Below are 6,383 nucleotides of genomic sequence, written 5' to 3'. Positions count from 1 at the left end.
TTCCTCTCCCCCCTCTCCCACCCGCCGAACATTCCCACGAGTCTACGTCAGTCCGGGTTCGATCGGTAGTGTGCTTTCAGTCTTTGCTTGGATCGAATATTCCTTGATTTATGGCACAAACCCCCAAAATATTCAACAAAGAAAATGTAGTTTTGTTGACGTAGATTTCCGAGGATGTCACCAGGGACGGGTGAGCACAGTGGTCGGTCAGGTCAGAGCATTTCTCTCTGGCGTTGAGTTGAGATGAGTGAGAGGGGAACTGATCGAAGTGGTTTAGCATCACGATAAGTTCCACGTTGATGGGCTGTTTCCTCTTAGTGGGCGAGTCTAAAGACGGAGGCGGCATAAATGCATGATAATCAGTACCAGATCTAACGGGGAATTTAGGAGGTTCATCGTCACGCAGGAGATGGACAGAGTGTGGAACTCACAGCACAAAACACAAGGATTATTATTATTATTTGTGTATTTAGAGGAAACGATGGATACACGAGAGAGAAGGGAATAATAATAATATTCCTTGCATCTGATGTAGCGCCTTATCACATCGTTGCGATGCCTAAAAGCGCCTCACAGTATATACAGAGAAGTGGAGTGAATGTGTATTTTGTAGGCGACTGTCCCACGAACAGTCGTGGATTGAGTGACCAAATTATTATTATTATTTTTTGTTTGGAGGGATTATTACCCACGGAAAGCGACCCACCAATCGTCTAAAAAACGGGTTCCTATTTACTGCTGGGTAAACAGAGGCGTGTGGGGTAAGGAAACTTGGCCAAGGTTTGGCCCGGCCCAGGAATCGAACCCGGGTCCTCTCGCTTGCGAGGCGAGTGCTTTAACCACTGTGCTACGGGAATAGAGGGGAGAGGAGAGGTGAAGGCTCGTGTGAGGTATAAACAGCATTGGGGATTGAATCAGACTCCGCAGCTACAGCAGATACACACACACACAGCGTCACACACATATACCCAACATCTCACACACACACACACACACACACACACAGTGTCACACCCATATTACTCAGCATCTCTCACGCATACACACCATCAGATACACACACACAGTGTCACACACACACACACACAGGCTGGACTGGTACAACAGTTACACACGGGCGCAGCTCTGTATTATTGTGCCATCAGAGTTACATGTCCCGGGGGTGAGGCTGGGTGGTGGGGGGGTTTCTCAGCCGCTGTTGCCAATCTGTCTCCCTGCAGATGTGCCGGTGGATGCTCCTCAGGACTTCCCGCGGTTCCTGGTTGAGGGCCGGGATGGAGATGATGCTCCATGGCGGCCGCTGAAAGTGAAACAACAACAAAAAAAATGACATTTGTACAGCGCCTTTCACGTCAGGAGGACCTCCCGTTGGACAACCAATGTTTCCGACCCGAGCCGGGGGGTCTGGATCAGGGAGGGTGGGGAGCACTGGGGGAAGAGGGCGATCGAAGGTTCAGTCGAAGAGGAGGGTCTTGAGATGAGCCTTGAAGTAGGCGAGGGAGGGGGCTGCGGGATGGAGTTCCAGAGGGTGGGGGTAGAGTGGCAGAAGGCTCACCCGCCAATGGTGGGACGGGCGAGGCAGGGGGACGTGAAGCAGGCTGGAGCCCGCTGACCAGAGGGCCGCAGGTTAGGCGGTCGCAGAGTTGGGGGGGGTGGGGGGGGAGCAAGAACATGGAGGGCTTATAAGAAAATATACGGAGGGAGGAGTTGGGGAAGCCGACAAGAAGGGATGTAAACACGGACACAGGATGCAACAGGGTAATAAATCGGTCGCTTCAACCCACGACTGTTTGCGGGGACGCGGCTGCCGCGTTCCGCCCACAGAATGCACAGTCACTACACTTCACCGTATGTTCTGCGAAGCGCTTTGAGACGTGGCGAAGACGCGATCAGGCGCTAACTCAAACGCAAAGATTATTATTTAATCGTTATTACCCACTGTCCTGAAATTACCCCCTTTACATCGCCCGAACCCGGACCCTTGTTCCGCTGTGAAGGGACCGATCTGGGTTCAAACCCGTGCACCACATTATCATCGCTGTCACATATGAGACATCTTTTTTTAAGTGGAACCCCCCCCCCCATTTTTCCAGCACTGATTGTTCTCCACAGATACACACAGAGGGAGAGAGAGATTAACCCAGTGACAGACAGATAAAGATACACACACAGAGAGAGGGATGGAGACAAAGGTAGAGAAAGAGATGATGATCCTCAGAGAGAGAGAGAGAGGGACAGACAGACATATATATGTATATATTAAAGGGAAGAAGGAACAAAAGATGAAAGGAGAGTGAGATAAGATGGGTGGGAGAGAGAGAGAAAGAAACAGAGAGAGGGGGAGAGAAAGAAACAGAAAGAGAGAGAGAGAGAGAGAAAGAATGAAAAGAGAGAGATGTGATGTGTAAGAGAGAGAGAGAGAGAGGCGATGCTGTAGTCTTTGAGATAACCCCATGGTATCTGCTGACTGACTGTCACCTTCTTCGCTGTGGTAAACCTCTCAATGGAAATAAAAATGCGAGAAGATCTGAGGGTCCAAATGGCTCAACAGTCAAACAAAATCAACCTCAACAAGAACAGCCCGAGAGGAAAGAGGGGGTCAGACAGACAGACAGACTGACAGAGACAGACAGACAGACAGACAGACAGAGTGGGGAGAGATGGGGTGATGGAGAGAATGAATGAGTGGGAATAACACACATCTCTCTCTCTCTCTCTCTGGTTTTTCTGCAGCAAATATAAAAAAAGGACATGTTTAGCAATGTTTACCCCAAGGACTCAGGGCAACAGGAGAGCCTGTGTGTGTGAGTGAGTGTGTAAGAGCCTGTGTGTGAGTGTGTAAGAGCCTGTGTGTGTGTGTGAGTGTGTAAGAGCCTGTGTGTGAGTGTGTAAGAGCCACGAACCTGTGGGATGTGGAGGGACATCCAGAATCCTAGGAGCTGCTTCTTCCATCTCCATCCCCACCTTCATCAATCATCAACACCCCCCACACCCCCCCACACCCTGATCTGCTCTGTTCTGACAGTCACAGCACGTAGATGATGTAGGAGAGGATGACCAGTCCCACGATGGCAAAGAACATGAGGATGAATATGTCCAACATTGTGGGAGGACCAACAGACCAACCACAGGCCAACACTGGGCTGAGACTGAGAGGACCACAGTCTCTCTGCAACTCTGAGCGAAGCTTCAGGGCAGAGACTGATGGAGAGACACCGAGAGGGCAGTGAGAGAATTGCACCCCCACCTCCCCACCCCAATAATAATAACACTGAGCCTTTTTTTTTGGGGGGTGGTGGTGGTGGGAGGGGAGGAGGGGGGTTCAGCCCATTTCCCCCCTTCCCCCCATACGCAGGGAAACCGTTAAGGTTTAAGGTACGAGTCAAGACACGACTCAAGACTCTCTTTTTCGACCGTGCCTTCAGCGCCCTCTCTGCCCTCCCTCATCCCAACCCTGCCCCCCCCCCCCCCCACCCACTCCCCCCCCCACGCTCGGGTCCTGATCCCCGACCGTCTGGTAAGCTTTCCTTAGGACCACCCCACCCTTTAGGGCTTTGGGTTGCAGGGTTAACAAGAGCTGAGCGGGAGGATTCCCTGCCTCCAGTGTCTGATCTGCCCTTCCAAATGCTGCCGATCGATGGTCCAGGCTGGACTGCGGACTCGTCTGGCTCAGGAACCAGAGACCCGCCCAGCTGTCTGCCAGCTCGATTCTGCCCGTTCAGTAACAAGGAGACCCCACTTACCTCCCCTCAACGAGGTTAGTTTTGAGACCCTCAGGACCTCCTCCGGATGTGTACATTTGCATTGTATCTACTCCCTTCATGGCTGTTTTTGTATGTATGTATGTGGGGTGGGGGGGAAGAGTGTGCAACTTACATTAATGGATGCTGTGTTTGCGTACAGATATACAATCACTACACTTGGCAGCTTTTCCCCTGTAAAGCTCTTTGCAGATGCTTTGCCGTCTGTAGTCGACGGGAAGATTTTGCTATTATAACAATCCCTGCATTTCGAACAGAATCGTGTCACATACGTCACGAAGCATTTCACGTGATTTATTGTAAAGTGGAGCCCTGCACTGCACGGGAGCGTCAGCTTAGATCAGCGTAGTCCAACTGGTGGCCCGTGGGCCGCAACCGGCCCCTTCGGTGATTTTTGCGACCCCGAGACCATTTCCAACATTCCAATTTCTGTCCCCTACCCTCCCTCCCCTCTCTCTCTCTCTCTCTCTCCCTCCCTCCCCTCCCTCTCTCCCTCCCTGGTGAACTTCCTCCCAGGGCAGCGGCAGGAGTCGGCGGTTGGGAGGACGCAGCGCGGAGAGTGGAAATAACACCGGCCGTTACTGCAGTCTGTCAGGGAAGCAAAAACCCACCTCTCAACAACTCTTGACACGGCAAAGCAAAGCAAACACTATTCCATCTGTTCCCCCCCACCATCCCATTTGCCCCATCATCACCATTTTGCGCCCCGCTCTCTGGAACTCCATTCCTGGAATCCCTCTCCCTCCCTTCCTCCCTCATTGCTTATGTGGCCCCCCCCTGGACCTTTCTCAAAAGGTGGCCAAAGACACGGTCGAAAGGATGGGCTTGAAGGAGCCTTGAAGGAGGCAAAGAAGGTGGGGGGGGGGGGGGGAGGTTGAGGGATTGCGGGATAGAGTTCCAGAGTGTGGGGCAGAGATGCTGAATGCCCGACCGCCAATCGTGGGGCGGGAAGTGCGGGGGAACCTGGAGCGGACGGGCTGATATGGGGTGATGAGGTCGGAGAGGTGGGGGGTGTGGGGTGTGGATGGGGAGCAAGACCGTCGAGAGCCTTGAAGGTGAGGACGAGGGCTTTGTACTCGATTCTCTGCGGGATGGGGAGCCGGTGAACCCGCGCGCAAACCTCAGGCTCGGCTGCGACACACGGACACAGACACAGGTCACCGAATTTGATTCCCATCACTTTGTTTATTGACAATCTGTCAAGAATCATGCCAAAAAATACATTTTTCTGTCGCTAAAAATGGCAAGCACAGTAATGAATGATTTAGAGCAGAAACAACAAGCGGCAACGGTGGATTTACACACCCCGATAGCGTTAACAGACTCGCAGACCTCACAGTGTCTTCATTGGATTATTAGGAAGGTCGGTCTCGCTGCAGGAACCCCTAAAAGCCCTTTTGCCCCCGAATCCCGAACCCCCCAACCCACCCCACCCTCATCCCGGTCCTTGCAATTGGGAAGGTCTCTTGTAGGGAGTCTGCAGTTCCCACCCCCACCCACCACCCAGTTCGGGAATTGGTTTGAGGAGAGGTTCCAATGGTGTGACCGCAATGGATGATGGATGGTTGGGAGGAAGAGGACCTCCAAGATCAAAGCACCTTTGCGCTGTGCGCGCTCTCTCTCTCTCTCTCTCTCTCTCTCGTCACGCTAACGCTCACTTGCAGCCGAAATCACGACGAGCCATTCAGGACGATCGAGCCTGGATTTTTTTTCTCTAACAACAACAGTAAAAAAAAAAATCCACAACCCTCGGGTTTGCTACGGGGCCTTTCGAGTCGGGAGGGACATTTCAGTCGGTGACTGCGGCGCCTGGTGACCGTGGGCGCGCAGGCGCGAAGCGAGGACGTTTTAAATCGCGATTTCCCCCCCCCAAAAAAGAGAAGGAAAGTAAAGAAAATACATTAAACGAAAAGAGAGAGAGAAGCTGCGAGCCGCACTGTGAAAAGCCTGACTAAATCAAAAAAAAAAAAATCGACGTCGAAATCAATCCCTCGAACCGGTCAAATCAGCGCTAAAAAACAAAACAAAACAAAACAAAAAACAAAACTACACAGCGGGGGGGGGGGTTTCCCCCCAACTTATAAACAGCGCGAGCGTCACAGGCAGGCGAAGGGTTAATGGGACACTTCATTGGAATGTTAAGAGTTAGAATCACAAATGTCCAGGGACGCACACGCACACGCACACGCACAGGCACACGCCTCCCTCCCCACGCACCAGAACTACAGCACCGAATTGGGTTTCGATAAACCGTACATCACTAAAAGAGATCAGAACTTCCGACCAGAACACAGTCAACAAATGGCTGTGTCAAATGGTGGCCGTGTTTCAGATGGGGGGGTGAGGGGGAAGGGGGAGGGGGGGGGGGGGAAGAGATAGAGAGAGGTAAAAAAAAAGTTATTTTTGCACATGGGACCCACCAGTTTGATATACCCCTCCAACCCGACCCCCCCCCCACCCATTCACACAGTTAGTGGCTAAAGCAAGAACCGAGATTTGCATTACAGTAAATCCTATCGATTGGCAAAGCACAGATTTCACTTCAGTTCACCTCTGCCCCCACCCCGCACCCCCCCGCGCCCGCACCCCCGCCCGCACCTCACACACACACATCCTCCCCCA

At 52.4% G+C, this 6,383-nt stretch overlaps 1 long non-coding RNA gene across 1 annotated transcript; it reads right to left on the bottom strand.

Annotated features, from left to right (window-relative positions):
- LOC103190202 lies at positions 1-3,171 on the bottom strand. Its single transcript, XR_489130.2, has 3 exons — positions 2,904-3,171; positions 1,116-1,300; positions 1-327 (listed from the first exon to the last, which is right to left on the bottom strand). It is a non-coding gene; the product is annotated as an uncharacterized LOC103190202 (long non-coding RNA).
- Positions 3,172-6,383: the final 3,212 nt, after the last annotated feature.

This window comes from Callorhinchus milii, unplaced genomic scaffold (assembly GCF_018977255.1).
Source record: "Callorhinchus milii isolate IMCB2004 unplaced genomic scaffold, IMCB_Cmil_1.0 Scaffold23, whole genome shotgun sequence".
NCBI lineage: Eukaryota > Metazoa > Chordata > Chondrichthyes > Chimaeriformes > Callorhinchidae > Callorhinchus > Callorhinchus milii.
Note: the sequence above shows the minus strand (reverse complement) of the source record. Positions and strands in the feature narration are given on the sequence as shown.